The following is a 20,784-nucleotide window of genomic DNA, read 5'->3' as shown; positions in this document are numbered from 1 at the left end:
TCCTGAACTACAAACCGGTTTCGCAGTGCTGACACTGTGAAACCTGCCTTCCTAAACCTCGGGGCTTTTCAAGAAGCCAAAACCTCCACCATCACACAGCCCACAAGACTCTGCAGAGTGGATTATAATCCCCAGCCCCCTCCCTCCCCCGTGACTCAAAACCCAGCTAATCTCTACTGACGGATTGTGGATCTACTGTTCTGCTTCTGCGCAGGGCCGAGGGAGACCAGCCAGGATTGCTGGCTGCAGAGAGAACATGATCCCCCCGAATCCACGAAGCAACCAAGACTGAAGCTTTTCCCTCAAGTGCAACCTGATGGAACTCCATCCCGGGGCTGGTCCCCCCGGTGGGCCACTCATTTCCCCACCTCCTGCTCCTCTGGACATGTCCTAGCCCCCCTCGCCACTCAGTCTCCGTGGAAGAGTCTGTGGCCACACTTTCCGTCCAACCGGTTCTGCCCTTTATTTTTGTTTCAGGGAGGATTATCGCCATGGTGATATCCAGGTGACAGCGACAGGAGGGGGAAGAAACCCACCTGATTCAACCCTTAATCCCGGAGAGCGTGTCAGAAGGCAGCAGCCTTGGAAAATGAGAAACCTGGCTGGTGTTCGGTACCCATCCCAAGATAGAACAAACTAGAAAACAGCTGAGCTGCGGCCTACAGACAGGCGACTCTCATCCAAGGAAACTTGGCCCGTCCCGCCTCCCCAGATGCTCTGCACATTGCCCCCCACAAGGGGGTTGGCCCGATGTTGTTTTTATATTCAGAAGGAGCGTGGCAGCAGGGAAACAGCAAAGTCCATGATGAGGGAAAAAGGAGAGTGGTTCTCGATGTGCCCTGGATGACGCTCCATGATCTGAGGAGGACCATGGCACGTGCACCTCCCACCCCGGCAGTGCTGGTCACTTCCGTGTCTGCTGTGCCCACGGTGTGGCCGCCTCCGCTGCACCCCTGCCTGCGAGTGGGTGGGGCAAACAAAACAAAACCCAGTGCCTGGGCATTAGCTTAGCATCCCACCCACAAACGTCCTCTCTCTGCTTCTGAGGAACTGCCAGGATGCTAAAGCCACCCCCGCTCACAAAGAGCAAGAGGAAAGGGGGAATTCACTGGAAATTTCCACCCACGATGCTGGGGTGAACCACCACTGGTACCCAAGGGGGCCATCAGCACCTACACGGGAGACGGATGGATTCAGCGGAACAACGGGTCTGTAAACCCCAACTTGTAGGTGCAGGTTACTGCTCTCAGGAAGCTTCGTTTTGGTTTTAAATAAGCATTGAGTACTAGTCTGCACTGCAAAGCAGCAATCCAGCAGACGTCGCGAATAGGTGGAGTCCCCCAGCTAAATCGTGTCCCCGGTTCACGCCGCGCCATGGACCCACTTCTGAACCCCGTAGCAGCTTCCTGTTTGTTTCATTTCACTGGTAAGGAAGGATCCATTCGATTCCTCCTCTTCTTGGCTCCATCACCCACGAGAGACACTCTATTTAATTTACTTATTTCTTACCGAAGTAGAGCTGATGTGCCATGGTGTGTTAGTTTCTGGTGTACAGCAGAGTGATTCAGGTATACCTATTCTTTTTTGCATACTTTTTCATCGTAGGTTATTACAAGCTACGGAACATAGTTCCCTGTGCTCTACAGGAGGACCCTGTTGTTTATTCGGTGTATATATAGTAGTTCGGAGATACTCTGTTTTAAAGGTTTTCATGTTCTGGCTACCCAGGAAGGCCAGGACAAGACAAGGGCTTTTCAACAGGGAGGCCATTACAGGTGAGCAAAAATAAAGATTTTATAAAAAACATAAAAGAAAGATTTAATTCAGCAAAGCCCAGTAACAGCGAGAAGGGAAAGGCTGCCTGGTATGTGGGATTTGGGTTGTCAGGTGTGTAAGAGAAAAGGCAGCGGGAGGAGAGGCTGCTGTGGGGTCTTTTCCTTCTCTTATAAATGATCCACATAGAAGAGGGCCTGATGGGCTGATTTACCTAGAAAAAGACGCCGTAGCCCTCAGGCTGATGCTGGGAGAAAGAAAGCAGCTGGAGAGGGCTGGCCTGGCCTCTCTGAAATCAATTAAAGGTGGCCAGCCCTCTCTAACCACACGATTCGAGCGTGCATGCCAAATGAGGAGACACCATAGTTGACTAGGGAATGTTTCTTGCAAATCGTGGGTTTGGAGCAGAATTTTGTGGAGGGAGAGTCTTTGAGAAAAATGTTGGGACGGCTACAGACAGACAGGCCATCCATCAGAGCCATCTCCTCCCTGTGATCACAGAGGAGGGTTCTCACCACCCTCCACAGACACAGAGTCAGCAGCCAATAACGAGGTCCCTGAACAGAAGAGACACATCCTTCAAAACGCGCACACTCACATGCAGACTCATGTGCGCACACACACACACACAAAGAGGGTTCAGAGGCCCACCTCTTTGGCCTGGGATTTTTCACGCGGAGGAGCTGGGTGTTACCCATGGGAACAAGTTCCTCTGAGGCCACATGTGGTTGAAACTCCTCTCCCAGTGATGACGTCACGTCTCCCAGACACTGGCTCCCTTGGGAATGTGTGCGCAGCTCCTCCGGAGTGAGGAGCCAACGCTGGGGTGACTCATAACCTGTGCTCTCAGCCTGGTCACCCGTGGATTCGTGGTTTCTGTCCATTACTCAGTCTCATCCCAGAGCCCATCCCAGCGGCTGACCTCAGGCCTGAGGCTGCTGCTCCCAAGCTGGCCACCCTGTGGGGAGTCGACCTTTGCCTAGGGCTACCTTCCCTCAGTGCCTGCCCTCCCCTCCATCAGTCCCCAGCACACACAATGGGTCCCCTAGAGAAGCAGGGAGTGGGAGCAGGGGCGGGGGTCCCAGTGGGCAGAGAGCAAAAGGCAAGAAAAAATGCTCCCTTAGTGGAAAAATTTGAACCTGGTTCCACTGTCACCTCTTTATTTTTATTTTTAGCGGGGGAGGTAATTAGGTTTGTTTGTTTGTTTAATGATTAGGGGAATGTAACAGATTTTTAATTTTTTTTAAACATGTTTTACTGAGTTATAGTCATTTTATAATGTCGTGTAGGTTTATTCTTTAATGGAGGTACTGGGGATTAAACCCAGGGCCCCATGTATTCTACCAATCCTCATTCTCGCTACTGCCACCTCTTTTAATTTTGTTTGCCAATTTCTTCCGTGTTTATTCCTCACACACATTCTAATAATTACCATTGTCAACATAATCATAATATTCTGCATCTTGTCACTTAACGCGAATGTCTTGAAGGACCTTCCATGTCAGCACCTACAGATTTACCTCCCTGTTTTGTTGATGCAGGGTTGGTCTAAAATATTGTGTTCATTTCAGGTGTACAGCAAAGTGATTTAGTTGTACATACATATTTTTTTCCAGTTCTTTTCCACTGCAGGTTATTACAAGATACTGAATATAGCTCCCCGTGCTATCCAGTAAATGCTTGGTGTTTATCTATTTTATACATAGTGGTGTGTATCAGTTAATCCTATATTCCTAAGTCATCCCTTCCCTCCCCTTCCCCTTTGGTAACCGTATGTTTGTCTTCTACGTCTGCCTGGTCACCTCTTTTAAATCACCATTGACACTCCAGTAAGCTTTCTCTTCTCACCAGGGCCCCCAAGCTTGGCTTTCTTCTGGGGTTTGTGATTCTGCACTTTGGAGGGCCCAAGCTGCTGTAAAAATCCTTTCTGGAACAAGGTGGAATGAGGCAGAATATAAACAGACAAAGACACACGGCAGGTGAAATAAAAGGAGCTCCCCAAGCAAGGCGCTGTTTTAACAAGTGGAGTCCACTTGGAAAAGGGAGGGGGGATAGGGGTGGAGATGCGCTAAGCCTTCCCCCTGCTCACCCCCTCCCACCAGCCCCTGCTGGTCCCAACCCACTCAACAACCTGGGGGTGGGGGTGGGGGTGGGGAGGTCCCTCGTTAAGGGACTTTAGAACACACAGCTTCTTGGGGCCTGGGGTCCTGAAGGGCAGAGTTTGCTTCTGAAAAAAAAAATGGCATGAATAGCACTGCAGGATTTCCAAAACTCGGCGCCCAATTCCTGTTCTCTTATTTTAAAAGAGCAAAGCTTTATCTTCTTTTCTGTGAGTGGGCTTTATTCCAATCAGCATTAAGCCTGTAATTTTTGCTCTGGGTACCTAGACTCACCTTCCCTGTTTAATGATTAGTCATCGAGAATGGGGGTTGGCACATTTTCCGTAAAGGACCAGATAGTAAATACGTTCAGCCTTGTGGGCCTTGTGGTCTTTGTCACAACTCTCAGCTCTGCCTTGGCGGTGGCAGGACGGCCACGGGTAACACGGAAACAAACGGCACGGCTAAGCTCCCATAAAATTGTACATATGAATGCTGAAATTCACATTTTATATCATTTTCACAGCCCACAAAATATCACTTTCTTAAAACTTTTAGTGTGAAAATGACTCTTAGCTCATGGGCTGTACAAAAACAGGTGGCAGGTTGGTTTTGGCCCAAGCGCTGTAGTCTGTCAACCTCTGGTCTAAAATCAAATATTTAAAGGGAAACCCTTTGTGAATTCTTTCTTTTGAAAAGAAATATTAGAAGAAGAAGAAGAGCTAACATTTATCGAGCACTTATTATTACATGGGCGAACTCAACATGGAAAACATCTGTTCATTCTCATATTAACACACGAGGTAGGTAAATATGAACCCTGTTTTTGTAGATGGGGAAACTGAGGGTTATGAGAAGACAACGGATGTACCAAGTTCACATGCCAAGGACTTGAACCCAAGAGGTGGGGATACAGTCAGAGACACAAGGACACGCACGGTCAGCATCCCTGGACAACAGAGTATATTAGGGAGCAGCTGATCAGAAGAAGGCGTGTGAGCCGCCACCTGCCTCGGGCTTTGTGTGACTAGTTCAGAAAGACCTCGCTTCAGAGCCCCCACTGAGTAGGGACAGCCATCTCCTTCCTGCACCAGTTCCTTCTCAAACGTTCTCCCAGGTCAAACAGGGCTCGAGAGGACTCGGAGAATAATCGAGCACTGGAGAGAGAAAAGAGCATTTCACAAATGGTTAAGTGCCACCTTGGACGGTGGGTCTCAGAAAGAAGCGCAGTGAAGGGGTGAACTGCAGGGATGTGAGGCTCAGCTCATCAGTTTCCACGCTGGTGGGTGAACGGGCTCACTGCTCCCCTGAGGTCCCACCCCAGGCTCCCCAGCCCCACTCAACAGCCCCCATGAGAGGCCTCTGCCTCCAGCCGCCCTGGTCTCCCAAATCTTGCCCGTTTCTGCCTTTCTTCCGCCCCAGCCCTTCCCACGGCCAGCCTCCACCCTCCAGGCTGGATGCAAAAATGCCCTGGTGTGTCTGCCGCCACCCAGGCAGAAGTGGGGGGGGGGGGGCAGGCAGGGAAGAGAGCTGGGTGGCTGCTTTCACTTCTTTTTAGGCTCGCTGCCCAACTTCTTTTCCATCCCGGGCACCGAGGTACATCTGGGTAGAACACCCCTTGGCTGCCTCTGGTCCCACCACACCCGGTGGAAAGCCACGGATCCTGGATAGAAACCGACCAGAGCGAGAGCGAGCAGTCTGCTGGAGCAGTGCTCTGCCCACCAGACACGCACGCGGGTTTCCTGATCCTCGGGGCTTCAGGAAAAGGAGGCCCGACCCACCCTCCTGCCAAGCTCCCCGAGACTGAGCAGGCAGGAGGTGAGCTTCTCATTATGTAAAACACTTGGCTCCTTCCTCTTTCTCTGCATCCTGCTAGCAATTTTGCATCCGGTTTGGGAATTCCAGGAACACTCTGCATTGTCTTCTGCCCAACCACACGTGTGCAAGCCCCAGGGCGCGAGCGTGTTCCCACCTGCCGCTGCCCTGTCATTAGCTGTGAATTGCGCAGCGAAACATATAAAACCCCGGCCGGCAGCCACACCTGCAGGATTCCACCTCCCTGCCTCATCCTGCGCAGACCCAAGGCACAGAGACCAAGTCCCTTTCCTGCAGGGAGAAATGCTGGGCGCAGAGGCCCTGTTTGAACAGCCGACGTCCTCTAACCAAACATATGGCACCTTGTCAACACCGCACTGGCCCTCCCGGCCTCTCCTTGCATTTGGGTGGCGAGGTCAGAGGAGGCCGGGGGGAAATGGGCATGGTGCACTTGAGTTTGAGAGCCTCAGAAGAAGCACCAACTTGGGTCGGTTCTATTTCAGGCAATGCCGGTGGCCTCTGTTCAGATCCGATGGTGACTCTTAGGGAAAGAAGCACCCGAGATGCAAGCAGCAGTCATCTCCAGAGACAGGGACCTCTTCCTGCCTCTCTGAGCCTCAGTCTGTAAAACGAGGTCAAACCAGTGCCTACCACTGCTTAGTGAACTAGATTAAATGATGCACATAACACGTTTGCAAGGCTGCAGGGGCCACAGCCCACACTGAACCAATGGTTATGAATAGTTATTATTATAGGTCCTCATCCCCATCTTAAACCCTGCCCTTCCTCCCCAACCTGCACACCCTTGGCTTCCTCCTGTGTTCCCCACGGCTCATCCACCTTCACCCACTTTATCACTGCGGTGTTCTCCAGGGTTCCATCCTCACCCTCCCCTCCCCTTAATCTCCGGGCTCTCCCACTATGGGCCCACCCCCAGGTCACATCTCTGCTGGGTGCAGGTGCACATCCCCGGTCTCCAGAGTCCCGGGGCACAGGAAGGTTGACCGTTGCTATTTCTTTGTTCATGTGCCCATCTCTCACCATCAGTCATTTGCTCAGCTCTAAAAGGCTAGACGCCACTCATGCATTTGTCCCTAGGACCTGGCATTACCTGATGTGGAGACGGAGCCCAGTAAATGTTTAAGTAAGTAAAGCACTACCTCTGGCCTCTCTTCCTAACTCCGAATTCCCATCTCCAGCTGCTAAGTAGACATCTTCCTACGTGCAACATCCAAGCAATTCCAGAAACCTACCATAACCCCTCCTGTCTTATCCATCTCAGCTTACTCGTTATACCCAGATCTTAGCACGGGGGAGACACCCAACAGATGCAAGTTAAATACTTAGGGAAATAGTGAGGACTCACCTACAAGTTTAGACTTGGGCTTGTATTTGCGACATCATCTTGGATGCACCCCTCTCTTAACCCCACAAACACTCAGACCCCCACGTGGTCAATTTCACATCCCCAGTGTAGCCTGCTTCATCAGCCTCCATCCTCCACCATGGCTGAGGCCCCATGCAGACCCTTACGGCTGGCCCTCCCGTCCACCTTCCAAACCCCTCGCTCACCTGCCGTTTCTCCCTCCCTAACCTGCTGCCAGGGGGTCAGATCAAGTCAAGCCTGAGCTTAAAAGCCCTCCAAGTCCTGCAAACTCCCAGGCCTGGCCTTTGAGGTCCTGCCTCTTTCTGACCAGCCCCGCCCTTCATCTCCTCCACTCCAGCCCTCCAACATAAAATAGAACTTCTAAAAGTGAGGCCATTTCAAACCACTGCCCCAAACCCCATCCTTGTTCTGCAGTGCCCAGGCCGCAGCTCGAGATATAGGGTGTTCTGGAGAAAACAGACAGTAGAAACAGACCAGCCATGTTTTTCTAATAAAACTCTTAAAATGCTTTCCTTAAGTAACTGCGGTTCTGATTTTAGAGTAATAATAACGACAATAAATTAAAGCGAGGAGCCCCAGCGGTTTCCAGCTGGAGGTTGCTCTCTGATGGAACATCCTAAAATTCAGACAGACGTAAGTAGGAGAAATGACCCTAGTTATCAGAGCCAGTCCATCTCCCACTTCCCTCCGCATCCCGTCCATAAAACAAGATGATTTACAGAGACGCAGGGAGGGACCTCTTGCTTCCCCTCTGCAGAATTTATTTCTCTTTAATGGGCTGCCATGCCTCCCCCTTCCTTCTAATCTCTTCCTCTCCTTGTCTGCTCACCCGCTCCTGCCTCTGCTCTCTCCTCGTCCAAGGGACAGCGCGTCAAGGCGGCACAATGCTACTGGCTGAACAAAATGGTTAAAGGGACAAGTGAAGTTGGCAGAAGGAGAGGAAGTGGCCTCAGACTGCAGGGTCTGGCCTGGCAGATGTGAGTTTCCCTCGGCTCCCACCTGGCTTTTATGGGGGAAAGAAACTTATTAAAGTGAATAATCCAGCCTTTCGTGAAAAATCAGAATGTAACAGACAGTGCTGGCAAGGGCGCAGGGGGTGGGAGATTCAGTCCCCTTAAGGGGGAAAACAGATGATTTATGCTCCCTGCGCACGGCTCCAGGACTAATGGGGACCAGGATCTGTAATTACACAACCACTGCAATTACTCCAAAGCCCTACCGTTTCTTGTTCCCACCCAGTTCTTGTCTTTTTCCAATAAGCAATTGCTCTGAACCCTGGAGGCCAGAGGTTAAAAAGTGAGGGAAGGTCTTGGAAGTTACATACCTGCTGGTGAAGGTTCCTGCCTTGGACTACAAGAAGGTCTCTTCTTGGGGAGAGTTTCCCAAATCCCTCAGCCCAAGTAATAAGACACTTGCTTGTCATACTTCACAAAGTTCCTTTTCCCACATTAGTTTCATTGGATCCTTGCAACTCTGCTAAATCAAGGTGACTCTGTTTCGTGAATGAGAAACTGAGGCTCAGAGGGGTTAGATGACTTGCCTCAGGTCACACAGCCGGCTAGTGACTGATCTTCTTGACTGACAGACCAAGTCTAGAATTATTCCTACTTAAGTACAACTACCAAAGTTGTTTGGGAGCAGGCAAAAACAAACAAACAAAAAAAATATGAAAGCTGCAAAAAAGCAAGCATTAATGGTTAGAAGAAAAGATCTGAAGGTCAGACTGAATTTGGGGAAGCCCATCCCAGATGACCGTATGAGAGAAACAGCCAAGCAGGTACCTTGCTAAGTCACATTTTTCTTTTCAACAGCAGGAGAGGATTTTGCTCCCCTCAGTACCCCAGAGTTACGGCCTCTCTCTTCCCTTCAGGCCCCAAATGCCTTTTAATCTTCGCAATAGCTCTACCAGGAGAGACATGGGGCAGGAGGCTGTCAGGCATGAAGGATTCCAGATCACCCATAACTTCGTCGGAAACCTGCACAAGCTCCCTAGAGGCCAAGAAACCCAGATGGCTCCTCTGGGAGGAGTTTTCTCTGGGTGGGGCCAAAGTCAAGGTTATGCTGTGGTCTTCAGGCTCCAGACCTCCCAGGTGGTCGGGAAGAAGGGTCTCCAGGGACAGAGTCCTTGTGCTTCCACACCTGGACTTAGGTTACACCCACCCTGCTAGACAGACACCTGGGGCTACCTGACAGAGTCAGCTAGAAGTGAAACAGATATTTCTGGAGAATCTAGGCCCACAGAAGCCGTGAAAATCTCATAGTTCCATTGATGGTCTGTAGGAAGATGGAACTGAGACCAGGTGGCCAGGCACAACGGCTTCATCCACCCTGAGTAAATGTCAAGGCCAACCTGCGCCTCAGGCTTGGTAGACCAGAAGGCTGATCTTTTTTTAAAAATTTTTTTGCTTTGTTCTCCTTCCCAACAGGGACCTCCATGCAAATGTTTCTGGCTGGCTCTGACCCTACTAAGAGCAATGGGGAAGGTGGAATGTTCGCCTTTGTCTAACCGACGCAAAGCAACTTCCTTACAACATCAGGAAAGGCTGGTCCATGATTCTAGCCTCAGAGATGCAATCAACAGGTCCCCAGCTGGACTTGACTGGGGCTTTGCTCATAAAGCGAAAGGCTTTGTAGAGAACGAAAGGCGACCCTTACCAGGAGAACACACCCTCTCTTAGAAAATTAGGAAGTTGTGACATTTAGTTCCTGTGGCCACTCAGCTCTCATTCCCTCCCTCCAGGGCTATCCACCCCTCCCTCAGACAACGCCCAGATTCAGATCTTACTCCCACAAAGCCTGAGCAGGTGTTAACCGATAAGCAAGGTAGTAATTTAGTCACATGTATGCCTAAGTGTAGCCAACCCGCCCCCCCCACCAGGGACTTCTACAAGTCAAAAGAACATTCTGTTTGAGTAAAAATCTCTACAATTCAAAGCAAAGGTGCTCTGGCACAGGCTTTCTCAACCTTGGCGCTCCTGACTTTTTAGGTTGGATAATTCTTTACTGAGGGGGAAGCTGCCTTGTGCTTTGTAGAATGTTTAGCAACATCTAAACTGGCTTCTACCTACCAGATGGCAGTAGCACCCCTTGTCCCCACAAAGTTGTGGCAATCAAAAAGGTCTCCAAATATCGCCAGACACCCCCTGGGGTGGGGGTGGGGGCAAGATCGCCCCTGGTTGAAAAACGACGATCTAATGGTAGAGGTGGGGGTAGGGTGGAGAGCGGGAGGACCCACTTCTGGGGCCCCATCAGCTGCTTGGTCAGGCTGGCCCATAAAAAGTCTGACCACCAGGCATTTTCGAAACCTCAAGGTGATACCAGCAGAGGGAATAAAATCACCTTCTACATCAGAAGGAAAAGGCAAGGCAAAAATCGGATTTCTAGCTTTCTCCATTCCTGGCAGGGGCGGGAGGAAGAGATACTGTGGAAGGGAGAGCTAAACTCAAACGTTCTAGAGGAGCCAAGGGCCACTTCTAAAAGTCCTTGCTTTTTAAAAGAGATGACTCATCTGTTTGCTGTTTCGCTTTCAGCTCCTCCTTTGTCTGCCATCATTGCCGCCCCCACCCCCTCTCCCAACCCGTCCCTTCATCTCTTCTAAGGCAAAGTCTTTCGATGTCTCTTATTCGTACAGGAGGAAAGAGACACCTGGAAAGGCCCAGGTTGGTTTTTCTTTACCTGGGCAGGTGTCTGTTGGGCCCCCTGAAATTATCCTGGAAACTGGAGTCAAGCTAGGACCCGGATTAAGATGCTGAGAAAATAGCAGAGGAGAATGGGGTGGGGGTTGTCGGGGGGGGGGGCAGACTCCTGATTAATTGAGAAAAGCAGCCAGGCCATGTTTGAATAAGATTGCCCAGTGGAATGCAGGGCTCTTTTTTGTGTGCTCATTCGTTTGAAACAAAAGCAAATCGAGTGGACTACAAAGGGGTCAGGGGGAGGGGAGACCGGCAGCCAATGGATTCCTGCGAGCAGACCCTGTCTGGGGGTGAGACGGAGGCACGAGGGTGACAAGCGCTTATCAAGGCGGTAAAAGGGCATTTGCAGATGAAATCTGTCCACGTAAGCCCTTCAGCTCATTTTTTATTCCTGTCTACAATGAATAGAATTTCCCCCCAAATTTAATCATTTAAACTTCCTCTCTAGGCCAACAATGTCCAGTACAGAAGCCACTCACTAGTCAATAAGCACTGGAAATGTGGCAAGTTCAAGCTGAAATGTCCCGTAAGTGTAAAATACATGCCAGATTTCCTAGACTTCGTATGAAAAAAAACAGCGTATCTCACTAGTAGAGTTTTTATATGGACTGCATGTTGAAATAAGATTGAGGATACACTGGGTTATATAAAATGTATTATTATTTTGATTTTATTTCTTCCCTTTGTCCTCCTTTAAATACAGTTACAACAAGGTCCCACTGTACAGCACAGGGAACTATATTTGATCCTGTGTAATAGCCTATAATGAAAAAGAATATGGAAAGGAATATATGTATCATGACTGAATTATTAGGCTGCACACCAGAAATTAACGCCACATTCTAAACCAACTGTACGTCAATTTAAAAAATGCAATTACTAGAGAGTTTAAAATTACATATGGGCTTGAGTTTTACTTCTATGGGACAGTGTGCTTGAGGCTAACAGTTCTTAGGTCCTGCTTTCTCTCTCTTCTCCCACCTCCTCCCCTTCCTTGCAGATCTACCTCAGATTATCTGGAGCCTTTTAAAGAGTACATCAATCTTCATTCATTGGTCAGAGACTGTCAGGGTGTCTTCTGCACATAAAGCACTAAGTTGGCATCTGGTGGGGGAACCCCCAAAATGAATCAGACTACTGGACAGGAGACCAAGGATCTGAAGGACCTGACAAAGCCCATAGCCTTCACTTTAGAAGTAAGGTCGAGAGAGCTGGCCCCAGGGGGGTGTCCCCCAACACAGAAACTACAAACGGTCTCCCCTCCCAGGGCTGGCCACCATGTTGGATTGGTTCCATCTGCGCAGCTGGAGAAGCTTGATTTTCACCTCCAACGCAGAAGTGACTCTTCTGGTTCTGCTTATCTTCCTGGTGACACTCACCCTGCCACCTGTTGTCCTTCTATATACCACAACTTTCTTTTTCCCTTCCCTGGATAACACAAGGATTGTACATCTGCAACAGAAGAACCTGTGTTTGGAGAGATGGGTTTGTAGCTCTTGTCCCCCCCAAGACAGAGGGCTTTGGTTTGTCAAGTCAGTGCAAGTCCAAAAAGAGAGCAATGGGAGATGGTTAAGACGGACCTGGAAGAATAAGTTTCGTCCAAAAAGTCCAGGGTAAGTACATCAGTAATCGGTACCATGACTAGAACAGGGGTTCTCAACTGGTAGCAATTCTGACCCCTCCAGGTGGCAGCTGGTAACATGTGAAGATATTTTTGGTTCTCAAAACTGGGGCTGGCGAGCATCACTGGCATCCAGTGGGGAGAGGTCAAGGGATGCCACTACATGATGCACAGGATGCTGCCCCACAAAAATGGCCCCAAGTGTCAGTAGTGCCAAGACTGAGAAACCCAGAGCTGGAATACGGAGAAGACCAGCATCTCGCACCACCACCACCAAGCCGGAGCTTGCTCTAATCTCTGGCATCAGTGAACACTCATCCTCCCTCAGCACCATCTTCCAACAAACACACCTGGGAGTGGATCCAGGAAAACCTGAAGGATCAGGGCAAGAAGAACAACTGGGAGAAGGAAAACAGTACAAACATGATTAAATAAATTAGCCCCGCTAATTACTAAGTGTCTAACTTAGCACCTGGAGCAACAGCTGGGGTTGCACAGAATTGAGCAAACATCATCCCCAACTCAGGCAGGCTCTGGGCACATTGACTTGCTCCTCCCTGCCTTCCTCTGGCAAAAGACTTGACTGAGAAAAGACTAGGCAATAAAGTCTTAAAGCAGTGCGCCCGCCCGCTGGAGACGCACCTGCACACCCCACCACGGACATTCCCAGAAGACATGATTGCTCAGTGCAGTAAAATCTCCTCCTAGGCTGAGGTCCTGGCTTCCCAAGCTGCTGACTTTTGCAACCTACACAGTCTCCTGCCTCCATGAGTACTGTGCAACTTTTACTTGGAAAATGTCCCAAGAGAGTGTGATTGCCCCTCTCTCAGCCTCTGTTTTTAACCACTTCTCTACTCTGTTCCTCTGGGCGGAACTGTATTTTCTCAAATTCTCAATTCTGGAAGAGCTGCGATTTGCACTCCCATGAAGACACACAGCCCTGCATCCTACTGCTGTTATTTTTCTCCTGGGTAGAAAGGTCCAACTAGAAGCTGCTGAGCTGGGCAGACTCTCCAGGCCACCCAAGGCTCTGAGTCACAGCAATGTAGTAGCCAGACACTGTGGCATCACGCACCGCCCCACTGCCCAAGGCTGCTTCCTCCCTGTCACCGCTGCAATGCACCTGCATTGCAACCACGCATCTGCAGGTAAGGAGCACCAGGACTCTGCTCAGGGGCCACATTTCATTTCAATTTAAAACCTGCTGTTGAAGTGACCTTCCCAGCTTGCACCCTTGACTGGGTTGAACGGTGGCCCCCAAAAGATATGCCCACACTCTCATGCTCAGAATCTATGTCTTTATTTGGGAAAAAGGGTCTTTGCAGATGAAATTAAGGATCTCGAGATGAGATCATCCTGGATTACTCAGGGAGGCGCTAAATCCAATGACAGGTGTTCTTACCAGAGACAGAAGAGGAGAAGACAGACATGCAGAGGAGAAGGGCATGTGAAGATGCAGACAGAGTTTGGAACAATGCTGCCACGAGCCAAAGAAAGATTGTAACCACCAGAGGCTGGAAGAGACAATGAAGGATGCTTTCCTAGAGTCTTCAGAAGGAGCCCAGTCCTGCTGACACCTTGATGTGGGACTTCTGGCCTCCAGAACTGTGAGAGAATTGGTTCCTGCTGTTTTGCCCAGTTGGTGGCAATTTGTTCCAGGAGCCCTAAGAAACGAATGCACTCCTACTCAACACCACCCCTAACCAACCATGCTGCCTGTGTATCTGGCTTGTTTGGCATAAACTATGGAATTCTGGGCTTGAGTTCTGTGTTCATTCATTCACACTTTTATTAGACATCTGCTCTGCCCCAAATCACCGCCTGGAGAGTTTCCATGGCAACTCTGTCAAAAATGGTCCTACTTATGATTATCGGGGGAAGAGGGTGGGAAGGGATAAATTGGGAGTTCAAGATTTGCCGATACGAACTACTATATATAAAGTAGATAAACAACAAGTTTCTACTGTAGAGCACAGGGAACTATATTCAATGTCTTGTAGTAACCTATAATGAAAAAAAATATGAAAACGAATATATGTATGTACACGTATGACTGAATTATTATGCTGTACACCAGAAACTGACACAACATTGTAAACTGACTATACTTCAATAAAAAAGGTCCTTCCTCAACCTCTGCATATCCCTCCATAGCCTCTCGTCCTGCTTCCAATTTTTTCATATCCCTTATTGCTCCCCAGCATCATATGTGTATTTGTATACGTGAATATTACCTGTCTCCCCATTCGAATATGCTCCTTAAGGGGAGGGGCTAGTTCACTCGTTTACTGCTAAAACTCCTGCAAAGAAAATCCCAGAACCTAGCAGGGTCTTAAAAATATTTAGTTGGATGAATAAAGGCATAATCTTTATCTTCAAAAGCAAAGAGTCTACAAATTCTACTATATTCTAATTTTAGAGCATTTTTGCAAATAAAATATTCTTCTGACACCCTCCCTCTGGGTGACCGAGCTCTTTTATACATATCACACTAGCTCCATAGATTAGAAGTATATCATGTTTTGTCTTTGGAAAAAATGGGAATTTTCTCCAAAGGGAAATTCCTGTGCTCCTGGTGGCTAAAGCACACTGCCTGAAATGCCCCTAAATTTTTAGCAAATTACCAGGTTTTGGGTTTTTTTTTTTTTTTTTTTTTTTTTTTTTTTGCATCTCCCATTTACAGCACTTTCTTTAAGAAACCCAAGTTGAGATGCACAGTGAGTGATGATTCGGGGAAGGGATGGTGTCTCGACAGGCAGAGGTCACTCTGGTCAGCAGACTGACGGTCCCCTGGGCAGTTGGAGGCTCCCTGGGCACGGCTGCTTGAAATGTTCCTGCACACCTGAGGACATTGATGACATCAAAGCTACAAAGAGAGGATCCAGTTAGACCTCTTCTTTAGATCCGAGAACTCTCCATGTAAAGGAATTGCACCCTTTGGTCAACAGGTAGCTGTAGCTCTAGCTCTGCCCAGACTAGAGCAACAGGACCCGGGGTAACTGCCACAGAGAAAGCTCTAGTCTCTCTAGAAGGCATAAATTCACTCTTTCTAGGCTTTAGATCTGTCAGTAACATCAGAGACTTTTTTTTTTAAGGCAGGATAATAAGTAAACAGAAGTCGTTAGGGTTTCGATGAAGAGGGGCATTACTAGGAGGAAAAACTTGGAGTAAAGGAGAATTTGGAAAGTTTAAAGAACCTCTGACCTTCCAGAGAAAGCCAAAAACATTATTTGCACTGCAGTCTGCATTCATTTGGAATGCTTACAAAACGGGCTAGGATGGTGACTCTTTTTCCTAAGCTTTCCATCGAAAATAGTCCGTCCACCATATTGTCACCCTGGCCCAAGGACAACGTCACCCTACCCTCAAGAGGCAGAGAAAAGAGCAAAAGGATCTTAATGGAACAGAATAAAAAGGTTCATTAAAATTTAGATTGCAACCAACTTTAAAAAAAAAAAAAACTACAACTTGTCGAGTTTTGGTGAAATACGAAAGAGGAATCTCCACAATTATTCCTCTATGGAGGAACACACGTCTCCTTTTTTGTAATACATATCTGGATGAAGCCGGGTCGTCACAGCCACACGCATCTCCATGGATTGAATGCAGAAGCAGATGTGAGAACTCAACGACTTTCTATTAAGCCAGACAAAGTAGAGCTTAGCAAAAATAGAAGGAAAAAAAAAAAAAGCCATGCTTCTCAATGTTTTTGTTTCAGAAGATAAAACTGTCTTTTATAAAAATGTTTTCTGGTTAAAATGCAATGGGTTTAGTATTGTTATTTTTAAAGGAATAAATAATTTCTGAAAATTTCTCAGCTTTCATTTCTAAGGCAGTCAATGTCAATACTTACAACCAACATTAAAAAGCTCCTTGGGGAGGAAGCGTACAGCTCAGTGGTAGAGCACGTGCCTAGCATGCACGAGGTCCCGGGTTCAATTCCCTGTACCTCCATTAAAAATAAATACATAGATTAAAATGTGAAATCATGTTTTTAAATGCTCAAAAAAAAAAAAGAATTAAAAAAAAAGCTCTTTGGGGCTCTCAATCATTTGATTTAGTCATGAGACTAAGAACCACAGCTGGAAAAGAATATTTGACAATTTTGGTAAATAGGGGGAAAAAAATAGATAATGAAAGACTATGGTAAATATCCATGATTTTATTTTCTTCTTTGGGTTTTTTCTCAAGTTCTAATTTTCTATGAATACCCAGAGCATGTTGCATTTAATGTTTTACAGATACAGCAGATAAGTGAGTCAGCAGGCAAGTGTTTTAAAAATTATTTCAGGCCTTCTCCCTCCTCGTCCTCTCTAATGACGTCCTAGATGGTGCCTGGCGCATAGTAGGCACTTTGCACCTCTTCCAAATGGCCTGGAATAGTTTTTCACATAAGGGCAATGACCAGCTGGCTTAGTATTACTGTTGTTTCCCCATCATGTTTCAGGGAGGTTTGTCTGCTTTTTAAAAAGCCTCTTACTTAAAACAAATAAAAATTGCAATCAATCAGTCAGTCAACGTTATACACAAACATAGCATTTTAGTAGCTCCTGTATTTAACACTGTCTTCCACAATGCAAAGAACACTGTTTAGAGTGTATCATTGGCGTAGGACCAGAATAATTAACAATTCCTAAAACGAAATTTATTTTCTTCACGAAAGTGGGAGAGTTATTAAATCCTCAAAACAACAACAATATATGATCCTTTCAATTAAAACTTAAAAAAAAAAAAACAGCTATGAGAGAGAATGGGAAAGTCATAAAAGTAAACCCAGGCCGGGAGTGGGTGGGGGGTGTGAACTTCACAGAGAAGGTTGAGCACTGAGGATTGAATTTGTCTCCTGTGAACAGGGAAAATAATCATAAATAGCAATGCCTGCATATCATTTGACGATGCTAAGAAAAGAGTAACTGGGAAAAAACAAAACAAAACAAAACAAACAACAACCAAACCTGCCTGGTCTTTGGTCCCCTGGCTCTTTCTGGGTGGCCTTGGGCAGCCAACTCTGAGATTTCTGTTTCTGCAGGCATGAAAAGAAGGTCATGGTCATCCCCAAAGGAGCAGGGAGAACCAGAAAGCTAAAGACCAAGCGGGGTGGTTCTGCAGAATTTCTGGAATGGGCGTGCTGGATTTCAGAAGCTCCAGAGACCACAGCCTGGCACAGAGGAGGAGGAGACGCTCTCAGAGTCCGCTCTCTCCTGCATGGAGAACCGTCTGAAGACTCATTTTGAAAGCCATTCCTGTTGACGTGCAAGCAGCCGGGGCATCCAGTCCTGCTTCCCGCAGACCCAGCGCATCGCAGCCCCAGGGGCTATTTCCTGATCAGACCCAAGGCACACAGACCCCTTCTGAGGTTTTCCATGCCACCTCTCCAGGTGGCTCTGGCAGGTCCACATAGCTCCCTCGGGCTGCATAATTAGCGGGCTTCAGGCCGCCATGCCTGGCATGCTGCGGTTCCCCACTCCCAAGCAGCGCTCCAGCCCCCTCCTCACCGGCGCCGCTCCACACACATCCCCGCCCTTCCTTCCCGGCCCCTCCTCGGCCACGGTGGGTCCCCACACAGCAGCTCCGAGGCTGCCACCACCGCCCACACACGGACGCTCCCTAACCTGCGCACGCAGAGCAAGCTACATAAGGCTGTCACCACCTCAGAGCCAAACTTAGTCTCAGCCTCTTTTGAAACTTACAAAGCTCTGGCGGGAATAAAGAAAATGCAGAGTGAAACTGACACTGATCTCCCTCTCCAGCGCCACCGTCCCCCACGCAGTCCCCTCCATCTCATGCCATCCTTCTCCCCCGACCCTGCCCCAGATCACAAATTTCACTATTGGAAGGCAAGGGCTGAAGAACTCATTCAGTCTAGCCTCCCGCCATTGGGCAGGGCTGTCCTCAAAATAAATGTGAAAAATAGTCATCTCTCTCTAAAGGGCTGATACCACGGCCACCCCTGTTATAGACGGACATGAACTGTGAGTGCCCAGTCATGCCTGTACCCATGCATTTGACCCAAAACATTAAACACACAACAAAACCCGCTCTGTAGCTGACTCCCTGCCAACTAGGTCACTCCCGTGGGTCACACGGACACCCTGCCCCCAACCCAAGCCATCGTGAGACCCTCTTCAAATCAGCCTCCAAGAGGCAAGAGGGAACACATCAGTTGATGAATATTCCATTTCCCAGAACAGGGACCAGGGAAGCACACCTCTTTGCACTCTAAAGTTCACTGTCAGCTTCAGCAAGCGAAAGGATTTTTTTTAATATAATAAAAAAAAAGTTATATGACTTTAATTAAATGCACTTATTAAAAGGGTGAAATATTTGGAGAGACTGTTTTTGCGCTGGAGGCACATTTTCCAGCGTGCTGTAGAGCGTCTGCATCCGTCTGCTCTAGGCAATTTTTAATACACAAATAAATCCGCACCTGACGTGCTGACAGATTATTATGCAGTGTGGCAGCCAACAAAAGTAAACACAGGGGCAAGTTTTAACCTCTTGCAGTCCCAGAGCTTTCCCTGCTGGGCCTGGCTCAGATGTACCCGACTACTGGCAAAGCCTTCTCTTCCAGTGAGGACCTTCTTGTCCTGGAGCCTGTCCTGTCCCCAGAAACAGGGTACTGCTCTCCCATCAGGCTGCCTGCAGTGTGGCATGAGCCAGCGGACAGGAGATGACCGAGGGAGGGGACAGAGAGGAAGAGCAGCAACACGTGGGGCTCCTCGAGAACCCTGCCTTCCTTCCATCCTGTTTATACCGCGGCCGTGAGATCTGCCGGCTTCTGCACAGCAGGCTGGTCAGCAAGCCGCCAGGATGATCCATTTCTCCTTCCAGCCGGCAGAGCTGGCTCTGCAGATGGAGAGCCCGGCCAGCTGTTTCTCCCAGCTTTGCCCCAAGTGCAAGCATCAGGACAGTTACTAGAGAGCTAAAGACGGATCAGGCAGCTTCCATATGTGGAATCTTAAATTACGGAAGCTCCAATCAGCATATGGCTAAGGCATTTCCTGAAACTAAACTACAGAGCTGCCCTTCTCCTGTTCCTCTGGGGAGATGAGGCTTGCAAAGTGACACTCCTGGAAGGGCTGGCTTTGCAGTGATCAGAGGTTTGGGCTGCACTTGCCTGGACCCTCCAGGGTGGCTCTGTGGGCACATTCATCCTGCAGCCCGTCTTTGCGCTGCTTTGCTACAAAGCTTGTTTCAGACCTAGGTTTCCTCATCAGTGTAATGTATCTTTAGCTGAGGGGCGGGGCAGGGGAGGGAGATTGTTGCAGTGGAGGAGGGCTCTCCCCATCTGTCAGGACTGTCATCCAACCCATCCATTACTCTAGTACCTTGAGGCTGAGATCATAGCTTCTATTCTGCATCTGTAAACAATGGCTATTGTTACCATAATTTACGGCTGTTTACTACAAACCATACCCAGTGCTAAGTGCTTTAATACATTACCTCCAAATATATTTTAGCTCCAAATTCTCCAGGGTGCGGCCCATTAACCCCTTTATTATTACCACTAATTTAACAGCTATCCATGCTTCACCATTGTTAACTCTCTCAACTACCTTACTTTCCTCGGTGTACAGCTGAGGTGTATGCTTAGAAAGAGTAGGTGATTTTCCTGAGAAATCTGTAACATGAACTGAAAAAGCACAGACACAAGGAAGCAATATGTCCACCTTTAATAACACGCAGCAGGCATCTTTCAAATTATGACCACTGAAGAAACAGTTTTATTTTCCTCTCTAGGGGTAAGACCGAGGCTACATAAATTTACTTTTAAAACAACCGGAAAATCTGGGCACAATGAAATGTCATCAAATAAACAAAGAAAATTCCTGCAGTGGGTGGACGGCTGAACCAGGTGCCCTTCAAGTATCCTGCCAGCACATCTCTTTGCAGAGCCAACCGCTCTGACTCTGGGACCCACCCCTCGCCCAAGGACTTCAGGGAGAAGCTCTGGTGCCAGCTTCCCAGTTAGCCGGTATCTTCATTTCCAACCTGCCCCTCCAAGGCGCTTGGATTGAATGCCCCCTTCCATGCCGCCTGGGAACTTTGGGGTTGTGGCAAAGGAGAAACAATTTCTCTTTGTGGGCACACTTTCTCTCCGCTCTGGGAAGGACCAGCAGGATTCAGATCATCCCACTGAAAGCTTCTGCCACTAAGAGATCCAGTTGGCCATTACCAGGCAGATCATCTCACTTGTGGACATTCGTCAGTCTCCTGAGTTTGGGGAATGCCCCATGGGTCTAACACCTGCTACTGAAGCTGACAATGCCTAGTCCTTCTTTTCCCAGCCTCCCTTGCAGGTAGGGCAAGAGCAAATGGGCTGAAGTTCCCCTAATCAGTCCCACCCATGCCTTTGAGCTTGAAGCAGTAATACAAAGTCACACAAGCCCTGAGAAA

Source organism: Camelus ferus, chromosome 16 (genome assembly GCF_009834535.1).
Source record: "Camelus ferus isolate YT-003-E chromosome 16, BCGSAC_Cfer_1.0, whole genome shotgun sequence".
Lineage (NCBI taxonomy): Eukaryota > Metazoa > Chordata > Mammalia > Artiodactyla > Camelidae > Camelus > Camelus ferus.
This window is presented reverse-complemented; position numbering follows the sequence as displayed.